This window comes from Octopus bimaculoides, chromosome 14, assembly GCF_046866305.1.
Source record: "Octopus bimaculoides isolate indiv1 chromosome 14, ASM4686630v1, whole genome shotgun sequence".
NCBI lineage: Eukaryota > Metazoa > Mollusca > Cephalopoda > Octopoda > Octopodidae > Octopus > Octopus bimaculoides.
This window is the reverse complement of record NC_142941.1, coordinates 59,439,929-59,451,491: the sequence shown is the minus strand read 5'-3', so window position 1 is coordinate 59,451,491 and position 11,563 is coordinate 59,439,929.

Here is an 11,563-nt window from a genome sequence, read left to right as displayed (position 1 = left end):
TATGTTCTTAGTTCAAATCCTGCCGAGGTCAACTTTGCCTTTTATCCTTTCAAGGTTGATAAAGTACCAGTTAAGTACTGGGGTTAATGTAATCGACTAATCCCCTTCCCTCTAAAATTGCTGGCCTTGTGCCCAAATCAAAAAGAATTATTATTGTTATAATTTACGACTGCTATATAGTAAAATGCCATACAGAAAGTTTCGAGTTTCAGTTTCACATCTTAGTTGAAGCGATTCACCACTTAAGCTGCTACTGCTCTTTGAGATTTGCATGGGTGTCACAGAGTCTCTCATTTCATTTCACTTAGAAGTTATTGAGGCCTTCTGCTTAATTAAGAAATCATTGTTAGAAGTTATATTGTGAAATTAATAATTATGAGTTAAGTATTAAGTCTTTGTCAGTTGTTTTCAGACCAATAACATTAAATGAAGATAGTCTGAATCCATTGAGAGCCTTCTGCAAATATTGTCTGTATCCTTCTGTTGATGAAGAACAGTTATTACACTAAGGAAGGATCATGGGTTGGCAGTCAGTTGCTGCTTTGCTTAGTGTTAAAATCCCTCCAAGGTTATCTTTAAGCATTATTTCTCTGGAGTTGTGATATTTGTATCAGAAATATGCAGGCTTACCTTCAATTCTAGAACTCTCATAGAACACATTGGTGATATATACACACATACATTATGTATGTAATACATATGTATAGAATATATGTATATATTGTGTGTGTATATATATATATATATATATATATATATATATATATATATATATACACACACACACACACACACGTGTTTATATATAAATACATGTGTATGTATGTATACTGTATACTCATATGTATATATGTATGTTTGTATATATATATATAAATTTAAAAAATCACTTCTTTAACTTTATAAATAAATAAATAGATATATAGCTATGTCTCAATAAATTTCTTGTTTAAATTCTTCAATGATTTTGAAAAACAAACTTTTTCTTTTTTCCAATATAATTTAATTTCTTTTTGTTTTATATTGCAAATTTTATTTACCTTTATGACGCATAATTGAACATCTTGAATAGAAAACAAAAAATTCATAACATAAATGAATACTTGTGATTTTTTTTTTTTTTTTTTTTTTTTTTTTTTTGTGGGCATTCACAGTTCTTTCAATATTTATGTTTATAATTTTTTTTTTGTGTCAAATAATAATTTAAAACATTTGTTTTGTTTATATAAGGCATAAACAAACCAAGACAATATATAGTTATGAAAATTTTGAGTTATTCTTCAGAAAAAGAAAACCTAAGTAAATTATGTTTGTGCTCCAGTACTTAGGGTACAAGCACATTCATATTTTTAAGGATAAACACTAAATCAACAAATCCTGGGCAGCCTCATTCTTTAATTGAAATAAATGATTAAAAACTTTATCAAAATGAAAAGAGTAAATTCAGTGATATTTTTTAGGAAAACTTTTACACATACACACACATCTCTCTTCAATATATATATATATATATATATATAATGTATTATTTTGTTATTGGTAGGATCAGCAAAAAATGTTTGATCCAGTGGGAGATAAATATCATTTAAATTACATAGGATTTAAATTTGAGCTACTATTAGTTTCATGCTGTGAAAAGGCATGTTGGTTGGGCAAGCTTGTATAGCATGCTGTGTGCTTCCAAGCAATCTTTCAGACTTAAATATACAACATGGCTGTTGCATACGTTGAGTCTGAATGAATGCTTGGAAACACATGGCATGCTATACAAACCTGTCTAACCATTGTGTTTTCTTAGCAGAATAGTAGCTCATTTAAATCTTGTGTTTATTAAATGAGATGTGTGTGTGTACACACCCATATATATAGATGCATGTATTTAAGATATGGAATTTCATTTAAAACTCATTTCTTGCTTCTTTCTCCCTTCTAACAACCTGTGTTATTTCTCACACTCTTAATTGCTACATTTGCTCTCTCTTTCTCTCTCTCTCTCTCTCTCATATGTACTACACACATAGACAGCAAATTTAAAATATTAGTCAAACATTAAGCTAATAATTTTGCTAACGAAAGAAATGAGAGATATGTTCTCAGAATTTCCTGTTTGAGTTTGGTGTCGTTTTTATTTTGTCTCTGTTTACCCTCTTTCTTTTCTATAAAGTTAAGAAGTGCCCCTTTATATTAGAATATATATTATCAAGAATTAATTGCCTGCTTTTTTTTTAAAAATATATCTTAATTTGAATTAAATATGATATTAAATATGATATTAAATAAGGTTTCAGACTACCTGTTTATAGGTGGAGCATGTTCAAAATCTGCAAATTTTCTCTTAGTGTCTTTATTGGCGGTTGGTTTGGCATGTAATTTGACTTTGCCCCTCAGTTCATCTACTTGTCGTTTGGGGGGAGGGAAGGAGGGAATAGGTAATGTGCTTTTATTGGGAGGAAAAACTTAGCTGTGATACACTTGCACCCTATCCCAAGTGGTGGCGGCGGCAATGGGTGAGAGAATTTTTTTCTTCTTTCGTTTGCCTAAAAATCATAAAAATCAGGGCTAATTAATTGCCCAGCAGCCATTAATAAACTGGTTTTGGACACAATATCAATACAGGTCACTACTAGTATCATCCTAACTTGCGGGTGGAAGGGGACAGGGGCCATGATTAATGCCAAGGTAACCAGAGCTAAACACACTCATCTCAGAAACACAATCATTTTTGTGATTTTAAAAAGGATTAAGTTCTTCTTTTAATTAAAATTATTTTTTTTAACTACTGTCTGTATAGTTAAATAAAACTTCAAACATGAGAACAACAAAAAAAAATGCTAAAATCATTATAACCGACTTTCTCTTTGTTTTTTTTGTTTTAATTTAAAAAAAAAAATATTGTTTTTGTTTCTTTTTCTTTTCTCTTCTCTCTGGAAGTTAAAATAGGTTTGGTCAGATTCCATCCTTAATTTTCTTCCTTGCCATAAATGAAAAAAAAAAAACAATACATATATAAAGGGAAAAAAAAATTCTAAGGTCGTTGTAGCGTACAAAAAAAAAGTTACAGTTTCAGATGGTGCATAACTTCTGCAAGCTGCTCTGTTTCTTTGGCACCATGGAATGCTACTTTGGAACATGACTGAGGAAGTGTACATCCAGTTATCTATCTATCTATATATCTATCTATCTACCTATCTATCATTATATATATATATATATATATATATATATATATATATATATATATATATATATATATATATATATATATAGTTGAAATGTTCAGAAAAGCAAAAGATGAAGACAGGTGTATGAACACACACACACACACACACACACACACACACACACACACACACACACACACACACACACACACACACACACACACACACACATATATTTCATATATTTCTCTATAGCTGTCTCTCTCTCTCATATATATATATATATATATATATATATATATATATATATATATATTATGTTTGACATTTTCTGTACTGGACTGAAATACACAGTTGAAATATTGTGTATTGCAGACCTATCCAACCCATGCCAGCATGGCTGGAGTGTAGAAAATAGGTTGCAAACTCATGGTATTTTTCAGTTGTAATTTCATTCTCCGTCTTCTTTTTTTTTTTCTTTGTTTTGTTTTTTTGTCCTGTCTTGTCTCATTTTTTCTTTCTCTCTTACACTGCTTAGTCTCATGTCTCTAACTGGCCTTTCTCTCTACTCACTTAAACTTCCTTGTTTCTCTCTCTCTCTCTCTTTCTCTCAAGTGGATAATGTACTGTACTACCAGCCAGTTAGTCTTGTCTTTCATAACTAATACAGGTGAGTACATTTCATTGTACATATTGTATGTGTCTGGTCTTCTGTGTCTCTCTGGGGTAAAACACTCCAAAACTTAAGTTCTTATTTCATTATTTAATGTTTTCCCTCTTGCTGTTTTTGTTGTATGATTTTTAAAAAAAATGTCTTATTCATTCAGTTTGTTGACTGCTCAAATTTGTGGCCCAACAAAAATTATTATAATCATTATTATTACTTGTGTTAGCATCACCACAAACCTGTTTTTGCCATTTTTTGGGCAATGCCTATTAAATGTCATTCATGTCTTTTTATTTTATTTTCTCTGACAGTTCTTATAATTGAGTAGAAACAAGTTATTTCTTTATAATATGAAGACATTGGAAGAGTTGTCAACATGTTAAATATCAATTTTTAAGTATCATTTGCATATCAACAAAATTACTTTTGTGATAATTTCTTCAGGCTATTAACTTCATTTTTAATAGTCTAAAGAGTCCTTATCTTCTTAAAAACTGTTAAAATTACTGCTGTGGTATTTTCAATTTTTAGTTTCAACCAAGCTATCATTTGACTACTTTTGCAAAGAAATTTAAATGTTAGAGAATTTCTTTTATCTGATGATTATAAGTTTATGCACAATGCTAAGAAGATAAAAAATATCTGAACTGATATTGCTACTAAGACTGTGTTGCTAATGACAAAGATTTTTCAATGTGGCAGGTAATATTTTTTCTTCAGAGAAGCTTTCTAGTTTGTTGACTTGACGTCTAGTGTATTACTGGTACTTTATTGACCTCAAAAGGGATATAGCTCCTGAGTGATGGAAAATATGTAGCAATGATTTTATTATTATATAGCTACATCTTGATAAGTTTTCTTAATTTCTTACATTGAAACTAAGACTCATTTGCTGCTAAATTTATATAACAATATTTATGGTTTTCCCTATGATTAAACGTTTTAGTAATATTTTCTTAACATCAGACATATATTCTTTAAAGGTTGTCAATCCTCTCTTAATTACACGTTGTCATTTGTACCAATACCAACAGGCTGAAATTTAATGTCTGGCAACTTACATTTATTGTAAAACATCTTTATTGACTGCTGTTACTGTTGGTTGCCATAAAAGATAAGATTGTGTTATGGCATTTTAATGCACAAATGAACATAGCATGATATTTTGCTTTTTTATATAGGCAATCCCTGGGTTACAAATGAATTCCATTCTTGCCTCCATTAATCAAATGCTTGTCTTGGTATGTAATATTTTACCATAACATCTTAGGCATAATAATTCAGTAATAATAATAATAATAGTAGTATCATAATAAATAAATGTAACTATGGTATTTGTAATTGAGAGATTTTAGCTATAGAAACTAAAGAACTTAGCTTAAACAGTTTATATAGGGTGGGAAAAAGCTTGTAGCTTTCAGAGCCTTCCATGTGCTTTGTTATTCTAACTTAGTCCTTTAGAATTATCCCAATCATTGACCAACTATAGCTTCATGCTTTTCTAATGTTTCTTGGTTTTTCACCTCTCTCAAATCACTTTACTCTTCTCACTTTTATTTCTTTAATGATTGTTTGAGTTTTCCATGATGCATCATCATTGCTTGCAGTATTTACGTGATCTGGTAGCACTGGCATAACAATGTCTTTCCTTAACTTTAGGGATTGTTGAGAATGCTCAGTGTTTTGATAAATTTTCAAAAATAGTCCACTTGTTTTTGTTATTACCAGCCATTGTATGTAACTTGAATTTTTAATATAGCAGGTATTAAAAATGTCAGATCATAATTGTTCATAATCCAGAGACTGCCTGTATATATGTGTGTCTTATTGCAAAGTTTATATACTTTTTGAGGGGGATTGACTTAATGTTTAAAATTTTGAGTGGCTGTGATAAGTTTGCATTCGATACTTTTGTCATAGTTAGGCATTAGACCATAGGCAAGACTCTTTCTACTTGTTTCAGTCATTCTGCTTGACTGAAACACTAGTTAATTAAAAAATTGTAAAACAGAAAATCCAAACATTCCTGCTTCAACCCAGTTCACTCACATTCCATTTGTGAAACCCGTGAAAATTCTCAAAAACATTTAGAGCTTTTGTATCCCTTTGTCATGGTTTACCTCAGGTAAACTTGTTCAATCTTTCGCTGGCCTAATTGTGCCATGGAATCCTTTGAAAGTTTTTTTTTTTTAACCATCGTAGGTGTTGCAGGGAGATTTGAGCTTCTTGGCAGTCCTTTTCAAGATCTCTTGGGAAGGATGTATTGGAGTGAGTCTTATACGGTTTACTCCAACTCCAATTGAAATACTTCAGCTTGACTCAGTACTGCAAGTTAGTAAGATGTGAAGAAGTTGTTTAGTATATAGTGCTCCTGCTGTTTGCAGTTATTGGCTGCCTTCACTGATAGTATCTATTGCAACTAGGTGGCAAGCAGTCATATAACTGTAGGAACACTACTGAATACTTTATTTCCATGTTATTTATCTCAAGCCAACTCAGCCTAGTGGCTTGTATGTATATTCATGTACACAGAAGGAAGAGACCTTGGTGCTGTTCAGTAATAAAATATTAATTGCACTTAAGCAGTAAGTTTGCTTTTATGTGATGGTGCCTAGTTTCAAGTAGGCAATCTGGTTCATTGACTTACGTACCTTGGACACACACATTGCAGTGCTGGTAATTAATCACAATACATATCTTTATCCTTACTTTAATCTTTACTGATGTACTTATTAACTTGGCCATCTGTAAACCTTAACATGAAAGGCCATTTTATTGAGTAGAAATGGTTCCTTTGTGTGTGACCCCTAACTTTTAATGGTTCCTAGAGAACAGTGGTTTTTGGGTTTTTCTATGATTGACTATGGAAATATTTTGTATATTGTTGGAGTAGAATGCAATGGATTGAAGAATCATTAGAGCATTGGAAAAATACCTTGCAGTATTTACTCTGGCTCTTTAGTTTCTGAGTTCAACTCCTGCTGAGGTTAACTTAGCCTTTCATCCTTCCAGGGTTATTAAAATAAAGTATCTATCAAGTAATGGGGTTAATGTATCAACCCCTCCTCTCAAAAGTATTGGTCTTGTGCCTAAACTAGAAACTATTAGTAGAGCAGTTGGCAGAGGCAGGAGCATTCTGTACAAAATGCCTTGTGGTTTGTAATGTCCTTTGATGTTAAGATCAAATCTTTTCAGGGTTGTTTGCTTTTCATCCTTTGATTTTGATAAACTAAGTACCAGTCAAGTACTGGGCTTGAAGTCATCATCATTGTTATGGTCTAATACTATGACATTCACTGAATGATATCATACATCTGGGAAGAATCAACAGGGTACTTGTTTATTGATGGGCTTTTTGACATTATTACTGCTACTGGTGGTGGTGTGTATCCCTCTCACCAGTAGAATTGTGGGTGTATTGAACCCAGCACTGCAAGCATAACGAAACATTTGTCAATAAATTATTGTTCCCGTGCCTTCCCAGAGTACTGACCTAGAGATAGGTCTACTGAATTAGTGAAAGTTAAGTGTGTTTGCCATATAAACTGTACAGCACCAGTGATGGGATACAAACTGGTCAACACTTAGCTCAAGCAACTTTGCCAGCTGCAACTGTCTTTATGTGTTTATATATTCACTGTGTGTATATATGTGTGTGTATGCAAAAGACATATCAGTTATTTTGAATCACTTTTTATTAGCTTGTATTTTCTTTTAAAGAATTATTTGGGCAGTCAGTTGGTAGAAGTAGTAATGAACGAAACACATTGCAGTATTTAGTTGTGTACTTTGATATTTTGAGTTCAAATTCTGCTGAAATTGAATTTGACTCACATTTTTATGGGATCAATCAAAGAAGTAACACTTGAGTACTGGGTTAGGGTACTCTTACTCTATGTGTTTGAGTGATTAGATCTCCTTAGTATTACTTGGGCAGTGAGTTGGCTGAATCGACATCTTAGTAGAAAAAAAGAAAGGTGTTTAATGGTATTCACTGTTGTCTTCCTTGAGTTTAGAATTCAAATTGAGTTGGGATTGATTTTGTCTTTCATCTCTGAAATCCATAAACTAGTTTTAGTTATACCTCTTTGCTACAAATTCATGACTTCACGACTGAGAAAATCTTATTACAGAAGGCGGTGGATTGGCAGGGGTTGATATATTCGACTCTTAACTCCCAATTTCAAGCCTCTTATGTTAGAAACAGTTATGATACTATTGTGTGGTGCTAAGATTTTGTCTAATCGATGGATTAACTGAATGACTACTCATAATTCTGGGAGGAACCATTGGGACACTGTTAACGTACCTTTGATAATTCTACTGTCATTAGCACTAGCTTTGTTCTTCTCTTTGGTAGAAGCACAGGTGTAGTATTGAACTTAGTACTAAAATGTAAAGGAAACATTTAGTTAATAACATGTAATTCCTGTTTCCTGGAGTACTTATCCAAAGGTAGGTGTTTTGTCATGTAATCAATACAGCACCAGTCATAAGATACAGACTGTTGACTTGGCAACCGTTTGCCCAAATCACTTGGCCAGCTCTGAGCTCAAATGCTGCCAAGGTTGACTTTGCCCGTCTTCCTTTTGGTGTTGGTAAAATAAGCACCAGTTGAGCATTGGTGGGCATTGATATACTTGACTTATTCCACTCCCCCAAAATTTCTGGCCTTGTGCCTATAGTAGAAAGAATTATTATGGTAGATAAGCAGGATCATTAGAGTGTTGGAGAAAATGCTTGAGGTATTTGTTCTTAGTCTTTATATTCTAGTATCAAACCGCACCAAGGTCCTTTTCAGAGTCAGTAAAATGAAGCACCAGTCAAGAACAAGAGTAAATGATGTCAACTAAAATTTACTAGTCTTGTACCTATATTAAGAAACAACTACTAATTTTATTACTGAAGGAAAATTTTTTAGATTTATTGATAAAGTAGCTTGCAGTATTTAGCTTAATCCCATTATATTCAGAGATCATAAATTCTGCCAAGGTCAACTTTGCCTTTCTTTCACCCTTCCCTGGGTTAATAAAATAAAGTATCTGTTAAGTATTGACGTTGCTTAATAAATACTTTCCCTTTTCATATTGTATCTTCTTGACTGTCAGAAATCATTTCTTTAAAAATATTTTTACCTCTCCATATGTTATTTTTTTCAAGGACATTTAGCAGTGTCAAAAAATCCGGTGTCTTTTTTTAATTTAAAAAAAAAACTTTTTTAAAATATAGGGCATTATGATAATTGAAAAGCATATTTATTATTATTAATATTAAGGTGATGAGCTGGCAGAATCGATAGAACATGGGACAAAAGGCCTTGCAGCATTTGTTTTTGAACCTTTACATTCTGAGTTCAAAACCTATCAAAGTCAACTTTGCCTTTCATCCTTGCAGGGTCAATAAAAATAAAGTACCAGTGATGTACTGGGGTTGATGGTATTAGCTAATACCTCTCTTCTCCAAATTACTGGCTTTTTCCCTAAATTAGAAAGAAATTATTGTTCCTGCAAAGGATTGGTAGAATCATTAGAACAGCAGAAGGTGGTGGACTGGCAGAATTGTTAGTGTTGGGGAAAATGCTTTGGTTATTCACTTTCTGAGTTCAAATCCTGCTGACATCAATTTTTCCTTTTAATCGTTCAGGAGGTGCTGGGAATCAATAAAATGAAGCACCGGTCATGTCCTGAGTATGACTCAATAGACTAACCCCTGTCCACCAAATTTTCTGGCCATATGCGTCTTAAGAATTATTATTGAATTTGCTTCAGCAGTAAATATACTAAGGTTATTTTTTTATTAATAAGACACAGTCCATTGGTAGAAGCCATACTGGACTAAAATACATAGAGGTATACAGTTAGGAATCTCATCAAGGTTAATTTTTTTGCCTTTCATCCTTCAGTTGATGAAATATGTACCAAGTGCTGGTGTATTGGAGCATCACTTCCTTGTCACCTTTACAAATTTGTTGCCTTGTGCAAATGTAAGAAATAATTGTTTTTGTTATTTTTACTTTTTTTTTTTTTTTCTTTAATTGATTTTCTGCTCATCTCATCCCTCAACTTCCACTGCCTTGTAAGGTTCAGTCTGTTCCCAAGTGGTCTTAATTATGCCATGGTAAGATATAAGTTGTAAATCAACCTGAACTGTACAAGTTAATATAACAAAACATTCAATAAATGTTATTGAAATAACTACAACAATCTTGTTTTTGTTTTCTTTATCTCTCTCTCTCTCTCTTCTCTCTTCTTATAGCTTAAGCTCTTGGTCTTATGACTGATATCCTGGATTAAGAAGTGTACAAAGGTCTATGAAAGACATCTTTTTACTTTATTCTGAGGTCATTTGCTGCTCAATGGTAATTACCTCAGATGCACTGCACAACGAATCAAGCTGTCAATTGTTTTTTTTATCCAAAATTTAGTCCAATGTTTTGATTCACTAAAACTTATTGAACATTTCTTAACATAAAGCTCTGCTCAGAAACCACTGAACCTGTCTGGTGTGATAAAAAAAAAATCCTAGAAAATATTCCTGTTTCTTGTTGCTGGCACCTGATTGAGTCCATGTCACAAAGTCATTGAGAGAAAAAGAGAAAAAGCTGGCTATTGACCAGTGAATACATGTTGTTCAATAAGAACCCATTGATTGTGTTAACAATTAGTATTCTAATTTTTGGTTCTTAATATATAATGCTGAGTGTAAGGTAGAAGTGTTTGTATGCTGGGCAAAATGCTTAGTAGCGTTTAATCTGTCTTTATCTTCTGAATTTAAATTCTGCTGAAGTTCATTTTGCCTTTCATCCTTTTGGAATTGATAAAATAAAGTACCAGTTGAACATGAACACTGGGGTCAATGGAAGTGACTTACTGCCTCCCCCCAAATTGCTGGCTTTGTGCCAAAATTTGAAACCATTATATAATGTGAATTCAATGTGCAGATTAAAAATTGATGCACATTATTTAAGATTTTTCAGCATCTAATAGTTCTTTTTTGGATACTATTTGATGAAAAATAAAAATAATACAGAATTACTTCATCCTTTCACTTATCAAAGCATAAAATTATGGAAACAAAAAATCTGCTCAATATTTTAAAAAATTATAGCAACTGCTGTATAGTAGAAAGAAAGAGAGATATTTGATTTATTTCAGCTGTGTCATCAATGAATAGAAAACAATGAAAATAGTGATTCCAAAGAAGACTGAATTTTTATTTCAAAAACAATGATCCTTTCTATAGGCACAAAGCCAGAAATTTTTGGTGGAAGGAGGCAAGTTGATTACATCAACCCAGAGCTCAACTGGTACTTATTTTATCTATCTCACAAGAATAAAATATCAACCACAGCTGCATTTGAACTCAGAACATAAAGAGCATGGAAGACGGATGTTAAATGACGATGATGATGATATCAGTGTATGTGTGTTTAAAATTGGGACAACAGGGCTATCCAGCTTATAACTGAGACTGTCTAGACATCTATATACTTCATTAGTTGGTCATTTATTTCAGTTGCGTTTCTTGAGCTGTTTTTTCTTTGCTTCCCCGCTGATTTCTAATACTAGTGACAGAATACTGTCTGTTAGTTTGAAAGACAGGGCACGTCTTAAGAATATCACTGAAATTTTTCCTGCCATGTGAATGAGATTCCATATGTCTGGCACTCCAACGTCAGTATTTGAAGATGTCTTTGCTACAGTCTAAAAGAATATCTAAAGTTTTTGTTTTAAAA